The sequence below is a fragment of the Bombina bombina genome, chromosome 1 (assembly GCF_027579735.1).
Source record: "Bombina bombina isolate aBomBom1 chromosome 1, aBomBom1.pri, whole genome shotgun sequence".
NCBI classification, from domain to species: domain Eukaryota; kingdom Metazoa; phylum Chordata; class Amphibia; order Anura; family Bombinatoridae; genus Bombina; species Bombina bombina.
Window position 1 is genome coordinate 1,397,479,607 of NC_069499.1, and position 24,020 is coordinate 1,397,503,626.

The window sequence follows — 24,020 nt, forward strand, 5'->3', positions numbered from 1 at the left end:
CTCTGCACAGTGAGCAAAACAGGAACAGATTACTACTGTTTTGCTATATGTTTTCTAGCATACATATATGGTTAGTGCCCAGCTTGTTGAGAAACATTTACCCAGTAGCAGGTGTTAGAGCTATGAACTAAACTTTAGGTTCTTCTTATATCTTTATGTTCAGATTATAGAATGTTTTAACAGGCAATAGGCTCTCTATTGTACAGTTTGTCATATCACTGAAGTTTGTTTTCTAAAGTGGTTCCTTGTTTTTCATTTTTCTTCTTTAGCTTTCAGATTCGATGTGACAAGACAGGGTCTAAGAGTAGCCCATTATATCAATGAGAAGATTTCCAGGTTGACTCTTTATTTGAAATGTAAAAATCAGGTATGTTAGCCTAGTACCAAGCACTGGAATGTGTGCTAATGATTGATTTCAGGTTTTTCAGCCACACCTTTTACTAACAGGTGCATAATATCCAGCACATAGTCATGAAATCTCCATTGAAAAATATTTGCAGTACAATGGATTTTACTAAATAGATCAGTGACTCTGGCATTGTCATAGGACGAAACCTTTGCCACAAGTAAGTTCATGAAATTTTTTCCCTACAAGATATGCCCCGGTCAACTGTAAGTGTTATTATTGTGAAGTGGAAATGTCTAAGAGCAAGAACTGCCCAGAAACTAAGTGGTAGACCATGAAACTTACAAAAGTGGGATCCGAGTGCTGAAGAATATAGCATATAAAATTGCATATCATCTATTGCATCACTCACTGCACTGTTCCAAACAGCATAATAACTGTGCATCAGAGCTTCATGAAATGGTTTTCCATGGCAGAGCAGATGTACATAAGCCTCCCATCGACATGCACAATGCCATGCGTCAGTTGGAGTGGTGTAAAGCAAGCCACCACTGTTGAGCAGTGAAATCGTGTTCTCTGGAATAATAAATCATGATTCACTATCTCCCAGTCTGATGTAAGAATGAAGGGTGGCCAAGAGAATGCTACTGTCTACTGGAAAGTTTGGTAAAGGAGGAATAATGGTCTGGTGCTGTATTTCAGGGATTATGATATGACCCTTAGTTTCAATGAAGGCTCACCATAATGCTACAGGATCCAAAGATATTTCAGACAATTGGATGCTTCCAACTTTGTGGCAACAGTTTAGGGAAGTCTCTTACCTATTCCAGAATGACTGTGCCCCTGTGCACAAAGCAAGGTCCAAAAAGACATGGTTTGACGTTTGGTATGAAGGAACTTGAGTGGCCTACACAGAGCCCTGATCTCAATCCTATTGTACACCTTTGGGATGAATTTAAATACTGATTATAAGCCAGACCTTCTTATTAAACATGACTTACCTTACAAATGCTCTTTTGGCTGAATGGGCACAAACTCTCAAAAACACACTCCAAAATCTTGTGGAAAACCTTTCATTTTAATTGGAATGGGAAGCTCATATAGGTATGATGGCCAGGTGCTCACATATGTTTGTATTAATGACTTTGTTTCTTTCCTAACTAAACAATCTTTTTGCGTCAGGTTTGCAGAGGCATGTTCCTCTCTACCAACAGAGTTGAGGGAGTTGTCATTATCAGACAGTGACCATTAGGAAACACACCACTAACACTGATGTGTCAAAAACATTTCCAAACTGTTTAATTTCTGTTCTTTCATAAGCATGTCCTTTTAACCTTATGATAACCCATTTATGACTGCATCAATTTTGAAAGAAAAAAAAGTTAATGACAACCATCTGCTCACTACTGTTAAACATATTTTTCCCTCAAGTGCCTATTTTTACTCCATTCTCAAAATATCAATGCGGCTTTATAAAAAAGCACAGCTATTTTTGGATAAATTAGGGTCTTCAAATTTAATTTACTGTCCATGGTGCTGAAATTGTCAGCTAGCATGATGTATTGGGGTTTATGTGTGGCATTCCTTTCTTTCACGACCTCTTGGATATCGCCACTTAAGCAACAAGTATTGCATGCTGTTCAGTAACGTGTTTATCTTGGCAAAACACCCAGTGTTTGAAGGTTTATATTAGGGATGAAGCTATTTATAAATCTATATTAAGCCACCCACATTAACATTCATTGCCAAATTGTTGTCTCAAACTCTGCATTAACTTTGAAATACCCTGCCAAGATTCTTCATTCTTATCATATTTTGCTGTTTCCAAAATCTCCAACTTTACTTTAATTTTCTTCAAGATTGTCTCTCATACATTTTGTTTCCATAGTACCTTCACACAAAGAGATATTTCTCCAGGTGGAAGGACAAAAAAAAGCAAAATATAATTTTATTTTAATTTAAAGCATCCAATCTTTTTAACTCTAAAACAAGTATCTACTGAGATAAGCAACTGCCCAAGTCTGAAAGATTCCTGTTACATTCTTTTTATTTTATTTACATTTTTCAGGACAATTTCAACTTCTTAGTCTGAAATTCTTTAGAACATTAAGGGCTAGATTACAAGTGGAGCAGTAATTACCGCGCCTGCTCACACGCCAACTCTGCTCGACTTCTGCTCTTTGTATTACAAGTTGAAAGTAAATATTTTTCACTTGCACGCTAATCCGACACGCACAAAGAGCAGAAGGGACAATATCGTGCCCATGTTAACGTACATACTTGCACACTAACCCGAATTGCAATAAAGCCCCTACTCTAATAACCCCTAACCTGCCACATAGCCTTATGTGAAGTAAACTCTACACTATTAACCCGTTATCTGCTGCATAGCCCACCACAAAGTCACCACTGCACTATTGACCCCTAAATGCCACACACCCCATCGCAAAGTAAACCACTACACTATTAACCCCTTAACTGCCACACACACCCATTGACAAGTAGCCCACTACACTATTTACCCCTTGACTGTCACAACCCCCTTCGCAAAGTAAAAATAAAAAAGAGTTATGCCTATTCTAAAACTTATAATTCATATTTTTAGATCTTCTATAAATGGCTCTAACGACCGCCCAACAAAAAAAGGTTGGAATTCAGAATTTTTCAGGCTCTCACATCCTCCAATCGCGCCTCAGTTTCACACCTCTAATTTGAATATGCGTGCTAGGTGTAAAAAGTGATCAGTTCCAGAGCACACAGCCCAGCTCTTTGTGACTGAGAGACCCCCTTATTTTAAACTGCCAATATTCTAACAGGCACATTTCAGCTGCAATGCTCCTTCCCTGGCCTGTGCGGCCAGTACATGCAGAAGGGGAGCTTAGGGGGAGGTACAAACCGTTGAGCTAGAGCCATCGCCGGTTGGATTCTGTGACTCGTCTGTTGCATGCGCACATTGTGGTTGCAAAATACGATGACAGACAGCTATTCTGTCAGATTTTGCAACCAGCTGACAATTTGCGCATGCGTTGGGCCAGAATCGCTAGGAAATGCGCATGCGGGCCGCCATGATTGTCAGTATTGCACCAGCAGCTCACAAGGGTTATGGAGCAGCTCTACAACAATTACTCACCCCCAAAAAACACTATCTAAAAAAACTATTTTAAAAATTGACCCTTAAAAGGGCATTTGTGTGGGCATTGGACGTAAAAGGGAATTTAGTTATTTTCCTGCCCAGAGGGACTTTTGTATTGCCCTAAAGTGCCAGCTCTTTTTCTTAAAACAATAAATCTACACAACTCTACAATTAACCCCCAAAGAAAAGGCTATCTAAAAAAAAACTCCCTAAAAAGGGCATTTGTCTGGGCATTGCCCTTAAAAGGGCATTTAGCTATTTTGCTGCCCATAAAAAAACAAAAACCCTATTCTAAAAAATAAAAAAACACCCCAAAAAAATTAACACAAAGCCCCAAAGATGGTACTCACCAAAGATGAATTCTGGAGGGGGTGCTCCATCTTCATCCCAGTGATGGTCGATCTTCATCGCAGCGGCGATCTTCTTATCTTTGGTCCCCGGTGTCCTCTTCATGTGGTCACCAGCCGTACACTGAATTTTGATTGCGAGGTACCCCCTTTATACAGGGGTACCCTTGAATTTCTATTGGCTGATTTTCAATTTTAGATCAGCCAATATAAATAGCTTTCATTTTATTGCCTGATTTGGAAGCAGATCGCCCGGGTGAAGATAAAAGATCGCCGCTGGAATGAAGATAAGAAGATTGCCGCTGGGATGAAGATGGAGCTGCCCTGATTCATCTTTGGTGAGTACCAACTCAGGGGTTTAGTGTTAGGGGTTATTTGGGGGGGTTCTGGGCAGCAAAAGAGCTAAAAGCCCTTTAAGGGGCACTGCCCAGCCAAAAGCCCTTTTCAGGGCAATTGTTTGAGAAATTTTATTGGAGGGGTTAATTGTAGAGTTGTGTAGATTTTTTTTTTTTTTTTAAGAAAAAGAGCTGACACTTAAGGCCAATTTTTTTAAGTGAAGTTTTATAATAGGCATAACTCTTTTTTATTTTTTGAAAATTTTTTGTTTGTTGTTTTCTTGTAATGGTAAGTTTGTTAGTTTTAAGGTTAGGTTGTTTTTTTTTAGCAGGTAAGGCTAGGTGTTTTATATTTTATCTAAGTTTTTTTAAAGGTACTGTAAGGTTTTGTTTAGTTTTTTTACAGGTAAGGTTAGTCTGTTTTGGGGTAACTTATGAACTTAGGGGGTGTTAGGTTAAGGGGTTTAGATGTTAGTGGGTTACTATGCGATGAGGGGTGTGGTGGTTTAGGGGTAAATAGAATAGTTTAGTGCAACTGTTTCCTCCAGCCAAACTCTGTATGCGACCTTTCAGGACATTCCTGCTCAACACTGCCCATAGAAAATATGGGGAGCGTAAATTACCATGAAAATGCACAAACGAATTTCCAGTAATTTTAACAGCGTTCCACTTGTAATATGGATTTGAGCGTATGAATAGCGTAATATGGCCCTAAATATTTAATATTTTTTTAATCTGTAAATTAAATTTTTTTTAAAAAATCCTGGGCAAATAAGAATTTTGCTGCGTAACTTTAATTCTCATTTTGCTGCATACCTTCAATAACAATTTTAATGTACATTGTTTATAATATTTTTATTAGGTCCATTGATTATAATTTTTACATTGTACTTTAAATATGCTTTTTAAACTTCTAATTTTATTGCACAATCTATTATAATGTAGGTGACTCTCCTCTGCATATGGAAATGCAAAAAATGTCTCTTAGGGGCAGATTCTAAAAATGTTTCCAGTCTAGACGTGGTTTTCCACGCCGACACTCTAGTGGTGAAATGCCTCCCATAGAAATAATTAGCACTATCTGCTATGTAAAAGTTCACAATGGGGGACGAAGAACACAGGGAGAACCCGGCGCATGTTTAAACTTTAATATTACGCCTAATAAAAATCAAATTATGATGTTTTCAGTGCACTATACTTTAAAATCCCTGTTATTTCTGTATGCATAGATTTTCCTTTAAGGGATAAACCTCCTATTACGTCCTACGTTCTCTGAACTAACTTATAATAAATACACAACACCACTGCTTGGGGAAAAGACCGGTCACGGTCACGTTTATTAAATAAACATTTAATTCTGTCTAATATTATTCAATATTAGGCAGCTTTTAAATAACTTATAACTGAACTTGTAGCAAGTTCCTTACAGCTGGTAACGGCATCTTCTCACTAGCATGCAAAGGGAAAACACACCAGCGCCTAAAATAGGCTGTTATACCCAAGAACCACAGAGTCAGTATAAGGATAAAGAAAAATATTTATTACTAGATTAATATGGGACAAGAAATACAATTTTTTTAATTTTAAAAAATCCTCACTCAATCTAAAAGACTAAAATAGGTGCAGGTTGGCCAACCTTGGAAACTAATATTGAAATAGATAGAAGTGTCTATAAGTATAAAACATATGTTAAAGTATAAAACATATGTAAGAGTTAGATATAAAATGAGAAAATTAAAGCGAATAGAATTTTGCAACACACAGCGATATACCGTATATAACAAATTATAAACTAAAAATTGCTGATAAATCTGAGCACTAAACACTAACAGACCTATTAAGAGTACTATTATAACAACCACTTCTGATCGTGGGTTAAGGCAATGTCCGATGAGAGTCTATAGGACTGTATTGTCAGTAGTTCAAGTAGCAGATTGCTTCAGTAAATGAAGAACGGATTAAACCTGTATGGTTTTTGTTAGCCCGTATACAGTGCAGCTGAATGGTACCTTTTTTGTTGTCTATCCAGTTATGGCAACAATATGTGTCTTCTCATAAAGGCTGCATAAGGGTAATACTTCCAATTTCTCCGAAGTTAGCCGATCTTGAAGCCGGTTAGTTAGGCTAGCCATAGAGAATAACCATTAGTGAGATCTATATCTTTATATAAGAAAATCCTTAATCTAGCAAAAGTTACTACCAATCTAACCAAAGGGTATTATATGTTATGTTATATCAGACTATTCTTCTATAATAAGCCTTCATTTATTATATGTTTATTTTATTAATATGCCTTTAATAATTCAAATGGTTTCTCCACTGCTAATTAAATGATTAAGTTCCGCTTAATAGTTAATTGTTAGAGGCTACTTAAGCCCCACACAGCTAAGGAAAAGCAGCTTGACAAAGACTGAGTTCTCTCAGTTAAAACGCGTTGCTGCTATCTTTTCCTAACCAAGGAGACTGCTTTGGACGCATAGGACGTCCTAGACATCACACACCACTATAGCCGTAGAGCCGGGAACCTAATCTGATCGAGTGCGGTTACTCCCCCCAAACAGCCAGGACCTATCAGAGCGCCTTCAGGAGAAGGCGCGCACTCTGTAGGCGCACAGCGGGAGAACGCCAAGAGGAAGTAAGCGGCTTCACGATCGGCTAACTTCGGAGAAATTGGAAGTATTACCCTTACGCAGCCTTTATGAGAAGACACACATTGTTGCCATAACTGGATAGACAACAAAAAAGGTACCATTCAGCTGCACTTTATACGGGCTAACAAAAACCATACAGGTTTAATCCGTTCTTCATTTACTGAAGCAATCTGCTACTTGAACTACTGACAATACAGTCCTATAGACTCTCATCGGACATTGCCTTAACCCACGATCAGAAGTGGTTGTTATAATAGTACTCTTAATAGGTCTGTTAGTGTTTAGTGCTCAGATTTATCAGCAATTTTTAGTTTATAATTTGTCATATGTTATATACGGTATATCGCTGTGTGTTGCAAAATTCTATTCGCTTTTAATGTGCTCATTTTATATCTAACTCTTACATATGTTTTATACTTTAACATATGTTTTATACTTATAGACACTTCTATCTATTTCAATATTAGTTTCCAAGGTTGGCCAACCTGCACCTATTTTAGTCTTTTAGATTGAGTGAGGATTTTTTAAAATTTAAAAAATTGTATTTCTTGTCCCATATTAATCTAGTAATAAATATTTTTCTTTATCCTTATACTAACTCTGTGGTTCTTGGATATAACAGCCTATTTTAGGCGCTGGTGTGTTTTCCCTTTGCATGCTATCTCTCACTTTGGGATCTTTAGAGGAAATCCCTTCTAAACTCACTAGCCATACCCTCTTTTTCTAGCGCAAATCTATCACCTCTTTCTCCGGCATCTTCTCACTAACCTAACCCCTACTGATTGACGGTCAAGGCCCCTCCGATGTTTGCAGCGTGGCATGTGGTTGGCCATGCTCATTTGCACAGAGAGAGAGATTTGTTATGGAGAGCTCTTCGGCCTGCAGCTCTTTAAAGGGAGAGGAACCCCTAAGCCGGCACTTAGTGGGCGACACCTCTCCCTGTGTTCGGGCCGTCACTCTGCTCTCTCCGTGCCCGCTCCCAGGGCCTTGTCCGACCGCCAGCTAGGGCATATTTCAGCCAACCCAGTAAGGCGACCCCTCCAACCGAGTCGTACAACACGCCTGTGAGAGGTGGATGACTATCTTAAAACACCGGGCTTATGGAGCTAGTTCAACTAAACCTACCCCCGCCGGGGGCAGAACTTAGAATCTATACCTTCTTGCCACCACATACCTTCATCCAGGGACGGGCGGACGGGGAAAATTCTCCTTGAAATCTGGAAGCAGGAAGAGGCCGGATCCACTGCAACAGGACCATATAAAGGCAAGAGGTACACCCGCCCACCCACTTGCAACATTGTAACATACACACACTAGAACACTCCAGACTTCAAGTCAGCTATCCCTTAATTTTGCTACAGGCCCAGTAGAGGGCCCTCCACTGCCATAAGGGATAAACCTCCTATTACGTCCTATGTTCTCTGAACTAACTTATAATAAATACACAACACCACTGCTTGGGGAAAAGACCGGTCATAGTCACGTTTATTAAATAAACATATTTAATTTTGTCTAATATTATCCAATATTAGGCAGCTTTTAAATAACTTATAACTGAACTTGTAGCAAGTTCCTTACAGCTGGTGGAGGAATCTTCTCACTAACCTAACCCCTACTGATTGACGGTCAAGGCCCCTCCGATGTTTGCAGCGTGGCATAGGGTTGCGCACGCTCATTGGCACAGAGAGAGAGATTTGTTATGGAGAGCTCTTCGGCCTGCAGGTCTTCAAAGGGAGAGGAACCCCTAAGCCGGCACTTAGTGGGCGACACCTCTCCCTGAGTTTGGGTCGTCACTCTGCTCTCTCCGTGCCCACTCCCAGGGCCTTGCCCGACCGCCACAAAAGAAAAGGACAACTTTCTCTTGCCGCCACCCCTAACCAACCCAGCCCTTAACATAACCTAAAACCTTTTTTTTTCTTTTTTTTTTTTTGATTACTGTGCATCACAACAGTCAGATGCCAACCATAGCACAGAAATTTCCTACTAACATAGGTAAACAATAACAATTTTTTTTTTTTTAAACAACCGATGACAAGGCTTTCCTAAGGTCAGCCAAAAAGATGTCTAACCCGACGTCCATCAGGTGAACCCCATCCGTTCGGTAAAGGGCCTTTTTGTCAGCCGTGATGGAATCATGCCTAATGACAAAGCCTCCCAAGGCCGTGACCGCTCTTCCCATTTCCCTGTTCACTTTCTTGCAGACGTTATATGCTGCCCTCTGAGTGAGAATATGACGTCAACGCAGCCGTGCAACCACGTTTGACCAACCTATCCTCACGTCCTGGAGCCATGCACTCACCCATTTCAAATCTGCAGTCATAATCCTGATTAAATCCAACACAGGGATAGACCCCAAGTCATTACCCCCCAAATGCACCACAATCACTTGAGGCTTTCCCCACCTCCTATGTGCATCCTGTAACAGGGTGGGTAGTTCATTCCAATTTAGCCCCCTGCGACCAAGCCAGCGAATGTTAGCCCTGGATGAAGCCAATCCTAGCTGCTGCCCGTCTGGGGAATGAAGCGCCCTGATGGTCGCCCAGTGGATAAAGGAATGACCAATAATCCACATACGAACCGGGGGAGTTATCTTACCTAGAACAACATGGATAGGGACAAATGAAGTGCAGCCCGCTGGCTAATACATGCCTCCCTCCGTCCTCCCCCCGGTTGGGAAGGCACCTGAAAGCCCCTAAATCTCGCCCCCACGCTTACCCTAGTCAGTCAAGGGGCGAATGTAACCCCTATAGCGCTCTGATTTCCAGCGCCCCAACCTCTTAATGTCTGGCTGCGACGACCCGCTAGCTGCTGTCCCAATTCTAAATGAATGTGGGGCTATTCTGGACGAATCTAAGCCTATCGCCACCGCAACTATGTTTAACACTTTGCGGAACTGAAAAGACGAGAGAGAGCTTCCGTCTTCATGAATGAGAAATTGCCGTGCTCCTGCCAGCTGCACACGGCAATACGCCTCCACGCTCAGCACCGGGCAGCATTCTGGGAATTCATGCCTCCGTAAGGGCAACCAAGCTCCTTTTCCTTCCTGATCTGTCTTGGATCTCGGGATAAGCAGGAGCAGGCCATCCTCTGAGGCCCTCCATTTTAATTTCCCCAACATCTCCCTTCTTCGAAGTGGACACCACTTCCCCTATTCTCAAAGCCCCCGCAATCGCCAGCGCAAACGCCACCTGAAACAAACAGGCCTCATATGACGAAGAGCATACAGACCCCAATTTCCCCACCAACTGCCGCAACCTTGCCGCAGTGATCGGCTCCCTTGGGTCTTTGGAGCGTAGGGCCACCCGGCCCCACCCCTTCAAGACTTGCCTCACCAGAAAAGCATTTGTAAAGTCTGACAGCTCCAACGCCTTATTAAAAAATGACAAAGCCGCCAACCTACTAAGAGCCGACAATCTGGACACACCCTCTTTGTTTCAAGCACGCCAACCATTACAGAACGTGTACCTGAGACGCCTGTTGAATTAAGAAGCCCTTCTGCTCACTGAAGCGCTCCCACGCTTTCCAGTGCGACATGTACGCCGCCCACATCTTAGGTGCCAGCGAAGCCCTGATCAGGGGGAGAATGGTCTCCCAACCCCCGCCAGCTGCCAAAGAAAGGGAGGGCATGTTAGACCTTCTGCTGCCACTCTTGGAGCCACCCTCCTGAACTGACCCCATTGAAATCTAGAGAGGGTGTCTGCAATTCCGTTCTTCACACCTGGCACGTGCCGCGCTGTAAAGCGAACGTTAAGTTGCAAGCAGCGCAACACCAGGTGTCTAAGGTAAGTCAGCACCACTGGGGAAGCCGCTGACAATCTGTTTATGGCTTATACCACACTCATATTATCAGACCAAAAAATCACAGACTGATTAGCCAAACGGTCCCCCCAGAGCTCAACCGCTACCACTATAGGGAAAAGCTTGAGTAAAGCCAAATTACGGGTAAGGCCAGCAGAAACCCAATCTGCCTTCCACACCTCCGCACTCTAGTCCCCGTCCAGATAGGCACCATACCCCAGACCCCCTACCGCATCCGTGAACAGATGCAAGGTCTGGTTGCAGATAGGCCCAGCCCTCCAAAGGCAAACCCCGTTGAAATGAACTAGGAACTGTTCCCACACTCTTAAGTCCTCCTTCATCTGTGTCGTAACCCAACACCATTGCCGCTGACCACGAGGACCTTTCAATTGACCCTCAAGCCTGCGATTGAAGGCCCTCCCCATGGGGATGGCCCTCCCTGCGAAGTTAAGGAGACCCAACAATGATTGCAGTTCCTTAATGGTGATGCAATCCACTCGCCCAATTGCTTGAACCGTCTCTAAGAGGCAGTCAACTTTATCCTTTGGGAACCTGCATAGAGATGCCACTGTTTCGATCTCTATGCCCAAAAATGTGAGACACGTGCAAGGGCCCTGAGTTTTGTCTTCCGCGAGCGGAACCCCAAACTCGGCCATCACCCCCTGCATCACCTCCATCTCCCTGGCACATTCGTCTGTTCCCGAACCCCCTACCAGCAGGAAGTCATCTAGGTAGTGGGCCACGGCCCCACCCCCGGATGCCCTCTGCACCACCCAGTGCAGGAATGAACTGAAACATTCGAACAGGGCGCACGAAAGTGAGCAACCCATCGGCAAACACCTGTCAACATAAAAGTCACCTTCAAACTTCATTCCCATCAACCGAAAGGAAGAAGGATGAAGCAGGAGCAACCTGAATGTGGATTCTATATCCAATTTCACTAATAATGCCCCCCGCCCTTAGCCCGTACCACCCCAAGTGCCTTGTCGAAGGACCGGTAGTGTACCGAGCTAAGGTCTGGATCAATTGTGTCATTCACTGAAGCTCCCTTGGGATAAGACAATTGGTGTATTAACATGAACTTGCCCTGCTCCCTTTTTGGGACCACTCCAAGTGGGGAGACCACCAGATACTTGAACGGGCGCTCCCGAAATGGCCCGATCACCCTCCCCAGCACCAATTCCTTGGCCAACTTTTCCCTTACCACGTGAGGGAATTCGTAAGCTGTTTTCAGGTTACGATGAACCGTAGAACCCTCCACGGGCGAAGTTATCGGAATCCTGAAACCCTCCCTCAACCCTGACGACTGCCGCCTCCTGGTCAGGGTAATGCGCCAACCATGGCGCCATCGCCTCAACTCTCAGTGGATTTGGGGCCCTTGACCCCAACGCTCCCTCTTGGATTCTGCGGGGCCCTTCAGGACTCCCTTCTTTTCACGCACTCCGAACCCGGGTGCGGTCCGCTACAAAACTTACAGATGTGGCGAAAGGAACAATTCACTCCTCTGTCACACTGTTTGTCCTGGAATTTCCAGCATTCTCTCCCATGCTTCTTTTGGCGTGGGAGGGAATGCGCGGCACCAGGCCTGCCCCCCTTTGGCGGTGAGGTGGACCTTTCCCGCCCCAGTTTGGACCACAAGTGCATTTCCTGTGTCCCAAAGTGCAATATGGGGTTCCCCACCATCTTCTTGCGGAATGCCATGTCATAATCCCACCATGCACCCTCTTTAAACCTCAGATGGATATCCCCAATGGTGTCCTGTGATTTAAAGAGATTATGCCCTTGGGTGGGCCATCTGTCAACGTAACAAGATGCCAGCACCCTAAATCCCATCTGCCACTCCTCATACGTCTCTGGACGCCGTACTTTTTTGGGGCCCGACCCTTCGGCCGCCCTCTCCTTAGCTCTGCAAGCCTCCAGAGATAGTTCGTAGATATTGACATATCTACCTTCCTGTATTTTCTTAATGACCCTTGATTTAAAGTGCCCATACAGGGAGTGGACCAAGCACAGGTATGTATCCCCGTGACGCCTCCCCCACCTGCGATAAAGGCGCGCCCTCAACTGCCCCTTGCACGACCGCCTTCGTCTGCACCTGCGCTGCCACTAATTTCTTTATCATTCTAAACATTTGGTGCTGCCCCTTACCAACTAACCCTAGCCCTGCCTCACTATCAGAGCCTGAGTTACTAGAGGAAGAACCCATGTTTGTGTGTGTGATGTCAGTGATGGTGCACTCACCTGACTGCGCCAACTGCTGCGTTGTCCCGGAAGAAGGGGGTTGCTGGTCGGCTGACGCTGTTACAGGTGGCTCCAGCTGGCTGCTTGTTCCGGCCTGCATTCTCTGCTCACATGCAGCAGATCCCTGCGAAGAGAAAATAGACTGGGGAGTACTCTGAGTGGCAGTAAGAGCCCCAGAAGGGCCACAGCCATCCCTTTCACCTCCCCTCGTCCCCTCCTGCACCCCTAAGCCAGCTGCCACAGCCCTCCGCCTCATGTCCTCCTGCACACTCATGACCTGGCTCACACACTCCCTCACCTCACGCTGCACGCTAGCAGTATGTAAATTGCCATCCAAGCCCTCACTCACACCACTTAATTGCCTGTCCGGCGCTGCCCCAGCATGGCCCAAACCCCCAGACATACTGATATCCTGACCCTCGAGCGCCCTGGAACACACCCCAAACTACCAGACCCAGTCAAGCGGCTTTCCTGATGCCTGAGATCCCTTGTGTTACAACCTCCTAATGCAGCGTTACTGGCGTCATCCGCGTCTCTGCCCCTATTGATGCTCGTTACCGGAACCTGCCCTTGCTGTCTGGGCTCCCCCGGATCCCTCTCTCTCGTCTCCCGGACCACCCTCCTACCCTCTGAGGCCGTCACCGCCACCGCCAACCGGAGCCTCCCCAACTTACTGGGGGCGCTTCCGGATGGTGTCCTAGGCCTGGATGCAGGGCGTCGTCTCCTGCGCGCGTGCCCACGCTCCTCCCCCACTGATGACCCGTCAGAGGGGGAGGAGTCACGTTGCACGTCACGTGCGTGGGTGTGGCCACGCCCCAACAATGAAGTAGGCCCAGGGACAGCCTGCGCAGGAGCACCGCCACCACCACTCGACCCCCAGCACCAGGACAGCAGCCAAAGCGGCCGGCGGAAGTGCCGGGAGCTGCTGCAGCAGGTCCACTCCCGAAGGATGCTGCTCCCCCATGGCCCCCACACTACCTTGGGCCTGTCCTGGAAAAACATGGGTGGGAGTAGAAGTCACTATGACAGGGGCCGCCCCTGAATCGCCCCTCAGGGCCCTAGAACCAGATCCACCCTCAGCCCTACTCCTAGGGGGCAAATCCAACTCCCTCCTCACGGTCTGCCTAGCAGAGATTGTGGGCCTAGATGATATACAGGTTTGGGGGGTAGGGGGTACCACATTGTCAAGATCTGATGCCTCCTTTTCCCCTCCAGGTCTCCTCCGCCGTGATGGCTCTCCAACCGCATCCCTGTACCGCCGAGGAGGCATGGAATTACGCCTGGCACGCTCCATAACAACAGAAGGTCTCAATTGGAAGAGATCCAGCACAGAAGAAAATTCTCCTTAAAGTCTGGAAGCAGGAAGAGGCCGGATCCACTGCAACAGGACCCTATAAAGGCAAGAGGTACACCCGCCCACCCACTTGCAACATTGTAACATACACACACTAGAACACTCCAGACTTCAAGTCAGCTATCCCTTAAGTTTGCTACAGGCCCACTAGAGGGCCCTCCACTGCCATCAGAGTAATTAGTGTTTTAAGTATTTTGATAAAAGCTCACCACCTTTTCATTTGCTAGAAAAAACAGTGAGATCTGTAGGGCGAAAATGTTTACAAATTTAACGCTGGAATTTGAGAGACAATTTTTTTGTGTGTGGTTCAATTATTCATTTTGCATGATTTTTAAATTATGATTTTCGTTGTGCACTTTTGTAATGTATGTACCCTATTTTCAGGGTAAAGGGGCTTTATAGAATTCCACCAGGGAAATATAAGTGCTGGCGAGCATTCTTATTTCCTAATGAATCTCACCAGCCCTGAGACCTTTATAGAATCGGGTCCATAGTGAGATAAAAAACTATTAAAGGGACAGTCAACACCAGAATGTTTGTTGTTTAAAAAGATAGATAATCCCTTTATTACCTATTCCCCAATTCCACATAACCAACACAGTTATAATAATACACTTTTTACCTCTGTGATTACCTTGTATCTAAGCCTCTGCAAACTGCACACTTATTTCAGTTATTTTGACAGACTTGCATTTTAGCCAATCAGTGCTTACTCCTAGGTAACTTCACATGCGTGAGCTCAATATTATCTATATGACCCACATGAACTAACGCCCTCTAGTGGTAAAAAACTGTCAAAATGCATTCACATAAGAGGCGGCCTTCAAGGCCTAAGAAATTAGCATATGAGCTAACCTAGGTTTAGCTTTCAACTAAGAATACCAAGAGAACAAAGCAAAATCAGTGATAAAAGTAAATTGGAAAGTTGTTTAAATTACATGCCCTATTTGAATCATGAAAGTTTATTTTGGACTTGACTGTTCCTTTAAGGTAAACATTGCTGTTAGAGAATTTTGTGAAGGATCTTGTGTGGTGACATAACTATTCCATTTCCAGAAACCATTTTCTCCCAGATACACCTTTGTGGTCTAGAAAAGGCTTTTGGAAGAAATAAGTGACAGTCAAGGAGGTCAAATCACTACTATTTATTTGTGGTGCAAAAGTTGAAGAGACAGCCCCACGGCTAGATTTAGAGTTCTGCGGCCAAAGGGGTGCGTTAGCTACGCTGGCTTTTTTTCTCCCACACCTTTTAAATACCGCTGGTATTTAGAGTTCACAGAAGGGCTGCGTTAGGCTCCAAAAAGGAGCGTAGAGCATATTTACCGCCACTGCAACTCTAAATTCCAGCGGTGCTTACGGACGCGGCCAGCTTCAAAAACGTGCTTGTGCATGATTCCCCCATAGGAAACAATGGGGCTGTTTGAGCTGAAAAAAAAACTAACACCTGCAAAAAAGCAGCGTTCAGCTACTAACGCAGCTACATTGTTTCCTATGGGGAACACTTCCTATGTCTGCACCTAACACCCTAACATGTACCCCGAGTCTAAACACCCCTAACCTTACACTTATTAACCCCTAATCTGCCACCCCCGCTATCGCTGACCCCTGCATATTTTTTTTAACCCCTAATCTGCCACTCCGTACACCGCCGCAACCTACATTATACCTATGTACCCCTAATCTGCTGCCCCTAACACAGCCGACCCCTATATTATATTTATTAACCCCTAATCTGCTGCCCCCAACGTCGCCACCACCTACCTACAATTATTAACCCCTAATCTGCCGCTCCGTACACCGCCGCAACCTACATTATCCCTATGTACCCCTAATCTGCTGCCCCTAACACCGCCGACCCCTATATTATATTTATTAACCCCTAATCTGCCGCCCCCAACGTCGCCTCCACCTACCTACACTTATTAACCCCTAATCTGCCGACCGGATCTCGCCGCTACTATAATAAATGTATTAACCCCTAATCCGCCTCACTCCCGCCTCAATAACCCTATAATAAATAGTATTAACCCCTAATCTGCCCTCCCTAACATCGCCGACACCTAACTTCAAGTATTAACCCCTAATCTGCTGACCGGAGCTCACCGCTACTCTAATAAATGTTTTAACCCCTAAAGCTAATTATAACCCTAACCCTAACACCCCCCTAAGTTAAATAAAATTTTATTCTAACAAAATAAATTAACTCTTATTAAATAAATTATTCCTATTTAAATCTAAATACTTACCTGTAAAATAAACCCTAATATAGCTACAATATAAATTATAATTATATTGTAGCTATTTTAGGATTAATATTTATTTTACAGGCAACTTTGTATTTATTTTAACCAGGTACAATAGCTATTAAATAGTTAATAACTATTTAATAGCTGCCTAGTTAAAATAATTACAAATTACCTGTAAATAAATCCTAACCTAAGTTACAATTAAACCTAACACTACACTATCAATAAATAAATTAAATAAACTACCTACAATTATCTACAATTAAACCTAACACTACCCTATCAATAAATTAATTAAATACAATACCTACAAATAAATACATTTAAATAAACTAACTAAAGTACAAAAAATAAAAAAGAACTAAGTTACAAAAAATAAAAAAATAATTACAAACATTAGAAAAATATTACAACAATTTTAAACTAATTACACCTACTCTAAGCCCCCTAATAAAATAACAAAGACCCCCAAAATAAAAAAATGCCCTACCCTATTTTAAATTAAAAAAGATCAAACCTCTTTTACCTTACCAGCCCTGAAAAGGGCCATTTGCGGGGCATGCCCCAAATAATTCAGCTCTGCCTGTAAAAAAAAAACATACAATACCCCCCCAACATTACAACCCACCACCCACATACCCCTAATCTAACCCAAACCCCCCTTAAATAACACTAAGCCCCTGAAGATCTTCCTACCTTATCTTCACCATGCCAGGTTCACCGATCCTTCCACCAAAGTCTTGATCCAAGCCTCCGAAATCTTGATCCAAGCCCAAGCGGGGGCTGAAGAGTGACGTCCATCCTCCGGCTGAAATCTTGATCCAAGCGGGCAGAAGAGAACATCCGGACCAGCAAACATCTTCATCCAAGCCGCATCTTCTATGTTCTTCAATCCGATGACGACCGGTTGATCTTCAAGACCTCCAGCGCGGATCCATCCATCTTCACCGACGACTTCCCGACGAATGACGGTTCCTTTAAGGGACGTCATCCAAGATGGCGTCCCTCGAATTCCGATTGGCTGATAGGATTCTATCAGCCAATCGGAATTAAGGTAGGAAAATTCTGATTGGCTGATTGGCTGATGGAATCATTGATTCAAGTTCAATCCGATTGGCTGATCCAATCAGCCAATCAGATTGAGATTGCATTCTATTGGCTGTTCCGATCAGCCAATAGAATGAAAGCTCAATCTGATTGGCTGATTGGATCAGCCAATCGGATTGAACTTGAATCTGATTGGCTGATTCCATCAGCCAATCAGAATTTTCCTACCTTAATTCCGATTGGCTGATAGAATCCTATCAGCCAATCGGAATTCGACGGACGCCATCTTGGATGACGTCATTTAAAGGAACTGTCATTCGGCGAGAAGGCGTCGGTAGAAGAGGATGGATCCGTGTTGGCTGGAAGATGATGGCTCCGGAAGAAAGAAGATTGAAGATGCCGCTTCATAGAAGACTTCATCCCGATGATGGACTTCTTCAGCGCCCACTTGGATCAAGACTTCAGCCCGATGATGGATTCCTTCAGCCGCCGCTTGGATCCAGACTTCAGGCGGAGGATGGACGTCACTCTTCAGCCCCCCTTGGGCTTGGATGAAGATTTCGGAGGGTCTTCTGGACAGATCGGGACCCGGTGTGGTGAAGACAAGGTAGGGAGATCTTCAGGGGCTTAGTGTTAGGTTTATTTAAGGGGGGTTTGGGTTAGATTAGGGGTATGTGGGTGGTGGGTTGTAATGTTGGGGGGGGTATTGTGGTTTTGTTTTTTTTACAGGCAAAAGAGCTGAATTCTTTGGGGCATGCCCCGCAAAGGGCCCTTTTCAGGGCTGGTAAGGTAAAAGAGCTTTTCTATTTTAATTTTAGAATAGGGTAGGGCATTTTTTTATTTTGGGGGTCTTTGTTATTTTATTAGGGGGCTTAGAGTAGGTGTAATTAGTTTAAAATTGTTGTATTATTTTTCTAATGTTTGTAAATATTTTTTTATTTTTTGTAACTTAGTTCTTTTTTATTTTTTGTACTTTAGTTAGTTTATTTAAATGTATTTATTTGTAGGTATTTAGGTATTTATTTATTGGTAGGTTATTAACTATTTAATAGCTATTGTACCTAGTTAAAATAAATACAAAGTTGCCTGTAAAATAAATATTAATCCTAAAATAGCTACAATATAATTATAATTTATATTGTAGCTATATTAGGGTTTATTTTACAGGTAAGTATTTAGCTTTAAATAGGAATAATTTATTTAATAAGAGTTAATTTATTTTGTTAGAATAAAATTATATTTAACTTAGGGGGGTGTTAGGGTTAGGGTTAGAATTAGCTCAATGGTTAAAAAATGTATTATAGTAGCGGTGAGCTCCGGTCGGCAGATTAGGGGTTAATACTTGAAGTTAGGTGTCGGCGATGTTAGGGAGGGCAGATTAGGGGTTAATACTATTTATTATAGGGTTATTGAGGCGGGAGTGAGGCGGATTAGGGGTTAATAACTTTATTATAGTAGCGGTGAGCTCCGGTCGGCAGATTAGGGGTTAATAAGTGTAGGTAGGTGGAGGCGACATTGGGGGCGGCAGATTAGGGGTTAATAAATATAATATAGGGGTCGGCGGTGTTAGGGGCAGCAGATTAGGGGTTCATAGGGATAACGTAGGTGGCAGTGGTGTGTGGTCGGCAGATTAGGGGTTAAAAAAATTTAATAGAGTGGCGGCGATGTGGGGGGACCTCGGTTTAGGGGTACATAGGTAGTTTATGGGTGTTTGTGTACTTTAGAGCACAGTGGTTAAGAGCTTTATAAACCGGCGTTAGCCCAGAAAGCTCTTAACTACTGACTTTTTTCTGCGGCTGGAGTTTTGTCGTTAGATTTCTAACGCTCACTTCAGCCACGATTCTAAATACCGGCATTAGAAAAATCCCATTGAAAAGATAGGATACGCAAATGGCGTAGGGGGATCTGCGGTATGGAAAAGTCGCGGCTGCAAAGTGAGCGTTAGACCCTTTCATGACTGACTCTAAATAACAGCGGGCGGTAAAAACCAGCGTTAGGAGCCTCTAACGCTGGTTTTGACGGCTACCGCCCAACTCTAAATCTAGGCCACAGTTTGTTAGCACTCCATACTGAGTGGATTACACATAACCAACCACCACAATGCTTCAAGGTGGATCTGGCAGATCCTTTGTTTTTCATGTGGTAGAGATACACCACTAGTACGTTTGATGCAATGTATATTACAGCTTGGTAACGCATGGGGTGCTAATTTTTTAAACAAATATGGATGGCTGCATTATACTTTGTTGCACCATTGGTGAATTGTTGCATTGTAGCTTTGTAGCATAAATGTATAGCTATCCCCCATATATATCTAGTATATGATTGTAGAGGTATTTTAACCCATTAAGGGACTGATGCTACTTATAGTGTTCCTTACAGTAGTATTTGTTTTTTAACACTATAATTTAAATGGACATGAAACCCAACAATTTTCTTTCATAATTTAGGTAGAACATGCAATTTTAAAAAACTTTTCAGTTTACTTCTAGTATCAAATGTGCTTTATTCTCTTGGTATCATTTGTTAAAGGAGCAGCAATGCCCTACTTGATTCTAACTAAACACATGGGTGAGCCAATGACAATTGGTATATATATGCAGCCACCAATCAGCAGCTAGAACCTAGGGGTGCGATCAAAACAGAATTTATGTTTACCTGATAAATTACTTTCTCCAACGGTGTGTCCGGTCCACGGCGTCATCCTTACTTGTGGGATATTCTCTTCCCCAACAGGAAATGGCAAAGAGCCCAGCAAAGCTGGTCACATGATCCCTCCTAGGCTCCGCCTACCCCAGTCATTCGACCGACGTTAAGGAGGAATATTTGCATAGGAGAAACCATATGTTACCGTGGTGACTGTAGTTAAAGAAAATAAATTATCAGACCTGATTAAAAAAACCAGGGCGGGCCGTGGACCGGACACACCGTTGGAGAAAGTAATTTATCAGGTAAACATAAATTCTGTTTTCTCCAACATAGGTGTGTCCGGTCCACGGCGTCATCCTTACTTGTGGGAACCAATACCAAAGCTTTAGGACACGGATGAAGGGAGGGAGCAAATCAGGTCACCTAAATGGAAGGCACCACGGCTTGCAAAACCTTTCTCCCAAAAATAGCCTCAGAAGAAGCAAAAGTATCAAATTTGTAAAATTTAGAAAAAGTGTGCAGTGAAGACCAAGTCGCTGCCTTACATATCTGATCAACAGAAGCCTCGTTCTTGAAGGCCCATGTGGAAGCCACAGCCCTAGTGGAGTGAGCTGTGATTCTTTCAGGAGGCTGCCGTCCGGCAGTCTCATAAGCCAATCGGATAATGCTTTTAATCCAGAAGGAGAGAGAGGTAGAAGTTGCTTTTTGACCTCTCCGTTTACCAGAATAAACAACAAACAAAGACAAAGTTTGTCTGAAATCCTTAGTAGCTGCTAAGTAAAATTTGAGAGCACGAACTACATCCAAGTTGTGCAACAAACGTTCCTTCTTTGAAACTGGATTAGGACACAAAGAAGGCACAACTATCTCCTGGTTAATGTTTTTGTTAGAAACAACTTTTGGAAGAAAACCAGGTTTAGTACGCAAAACCACCTTATCTGCATGGAACACCAGATAAGGAGAAGAACACTGCAGAGCAGATAATTCTGAAACTCTTCTAGCAGAAGAAATTGCAACCAAAAACAAAACTTTCCAAGATAATAACATAATATCAACGGAATGTAAGGGTTCAAACGGAACCCCCTGAAGAACTGAAAGAACTAGGTTGAGACTCCAAGGAGGAGTCAAAATTTTGTAAACAGGCTTGATTCTAACCAGAGCCTGAACAAAGGCTAGACATCTGGCACAGCTGCCAGCTTTTTGTGAAGTAACACAGACAAGGCAGAAATCTGTCCCATCAAGGAACTTGCAGATAATCCTTTTTCCAATCCTTCTCGAAGGAAGGATAGACTCTTAGGAATCTTAACCTTGTCCCAAGGGAATCCTGCAGATTCACACCAACAGATATACCAAATTATGTGGTAATTTTTCTGGTTACAGGCTTTCAGGCCTGAACAAGAGTATTAATAACAGAATCTGAGAACCCTCGCTTTGATAAGATCAAGCGTTCAATCTCCAAGCAGTCAGCTGGAGTGGGTCGAACGGACCTAGAACAAGAAGGTCTCTCAAAGGTAGCTTCCATGGTGGAGCCGATGACATATTCACCAGATCTGCATACCAAGTCCTGCGTGGCCACGCAGGAGCTATCAAAATCACCGACGCCCTCTCCTGATTGATCCTGGCTACCAGCCTGGGGATGAGAGGAAACGGCGGGAACACATAAGCTAGTTTGAAGGTCCAAGGTGCTACTAGTGCATCCACTAGAGCCGCCTTGGGATCCCTGGATCTGTACCCGTAGTAAGGAACTCTGAAGTTCTGACGAGAGGCCATCAGATCCATGTCTGGAATGCCCCACGGTTGAGTGACTTGGGCAAAGATTTCCGGATGGAGTTCCCACTCCCCCGGATGCAATGTCTGACGACTCAGAAAATCCGCTTCCCAATTTTCCACTCCTGGGATGTGGATAGCAGACAGGTGGCAGGAGTGAGACTCCGCCCATAGAATGATTTTGGTCACTTCTTCCATCGCTAGGGAACTCCTTGTTCCCCTCTGATGGTTGATGTATGAACTTGGCCCTCGCTAGCTGAGGCCAAGCTTTGAGAGCATTGAATATCGCTCTCAGTTCCAGAATATTTATCGGTAGAAGAGATTCTACCCGAGACCAAAGACCCTGAGCTTTCAGGGATCCCCAGACCGCGCCCCAGCCCATCAGACTGGCGTCGGTCGTGACAATGACCCACTCTGGTCTGCGGAAGGTCATCCCTTGGGACAGGTTGTCCAGGGACAGCCACCAACGGAATGAGTCTCTGGTCCTCTGATTTACTTGTATCTTCGGAGACAAGTCTGAATAGTCCCCATTCCACTGACTGAGCATGAACAGTTGTAATGGTCTTAGATGAATGCGCACAAAAGGAACTATGTCCATTGCCGCTACCATCAAACCTATCACTTCCATGCACTGCGCTATGGAAGGAAGAGGAACGGAATGAAGTATCCGACAAGAGTCTAGAAGTTTTGTTTTTCTGGCTTCTGTCAGAAAAATCCTCATTTCTAAGGAGTCTATTATAGTTCCCAAGAAGGGAACCCTCGATGACGGAGATAGAGAACTCTTTTCCACGTTCACTTTCCATCCGTGAGATCTGAGAAAGGCCAGGACAATGTCCGTGTGAGCCTTTACTTGAGGAAGGGACGACGCTCGAATCAGAATGTCGTCCAAGTAAGGTACTACAGCAATGCCCCTTGGTCTTAGCACCGCCAGAAGGGACCCTAGTACCTATGAGAAAATCCTAGGAGCAGTGGCTAATCCGAAAGAAAATGCCACGAACTGGAAATGCTTGTCCAGGAATGCAAACCTTAGGAACCGATGATGTTCCTTGTGGATAGGAATATGTAGATACGCATCCTTGAAATCCACCTTGGTCATGAATTGACCTTCCTGGATGGAAGGAAGAAGTGTTCGAATGGTTTCCATCTTGAACGATGGAACCTTGAGAAACTTGTTCAAGATCTTGAGATCTAAGATTGGTCTGAACGTTCCCTCTTTTTTGGGAACTATGAACAGATTGGAGTAGAACCCCATCCCTAGTTCTCCTAATGGAACAGGATGAATCACTCCCATTTTTAGCAGGTCTTCTACCCAATGTAAGAATGCCTGTCTTCTTATGTGGTCTGAAGACAACTGAGACCTGTGGAACCTCCCCCTTGGAGGAAGCCCCTTGAACTCCAGAGAATAACCTTGGGAGACTATTTCTAGCGCCCAAGGATCCAGAACATCTCTTGCCTGAGCGAAGAGAGAGAGTCTGCCCCCCACCAGATCCGGTCCCGGATCGGGGGCCCGCATTTCATGCTGTCTTGGTAGCAGTGGCAGGTTTCCTGGCCTGCTTTCCTTTCTGCTTAGAGGACGTAGCCCTTGGGGCTGATCCGTTTCTGCGAAAGGGACGAAACTTAGGTTTATTTTTGGTCTTGAAAAGACCTATCCTGAGGAAGGGCGTGGCCCTTGCCCCCAGTGATATCAGAGATAATCTCCTTCAAGTCAGGGCCAAAGAGTGTTTTCCCCTTGAAAGGAATGTCAAGCAATTTGTTCTTGGAAGACGCATCCGCTGCCCAAGATTTTAACCAAAGCGCTCTGCGCCGCAATAGCAAACCCAGAATTTTTTCGCCGCTAACCTAGCCAATTGCAAGGTGGCGTCTAGGGTGAAAGAATTAGCCAATTTAAGAGCACGAATTCTGTCCATAATCTCCTCATAAGAAGAAGAATTACTAATAATCGCCTTTCCTAGCTCATCAAACTAGAAACACGCGGCTGCAGTGACAGGGACAATGCATGCAATTGGTTGTAGAAGGGAACCTTGCTGAACAAACGTCTTTAGCAGACCTTCTAATTTTTTATCCATAGGATCTTGGAAAGCACAACTATCTTCTATGGGTATAGTG

General features: G+C 44.0%; 1 protein-coding gene across 2 annotated transcripts in view; it reads left to right on the forward strand.

The window, feature by feature from the left end:
• Positions 1–267: 267 nt before the first annotated feature.
• Positions 268–24,020, forward strand: part of TNFAIP8L2 (TNF alpha induced protein 8 like 2) — a 154,193-nt gene continuing 130,440 nt past the window's right edge. Inside the window, exons 1-2 of one of the 2 annotated variants that reach the window (XR_008401247.1) lie at positions 268–367; positions 14,067–14,251. The gene's annotated coding sequence lies outside the window, so the exon portion shown is untranslated. Of the gene's footprint in view, positions 368–14,066; positions 14,252–24,020 lie in introns of those variants that run through there. The other variant, XM_053704948.1, reaches the window with a different exon arrangement.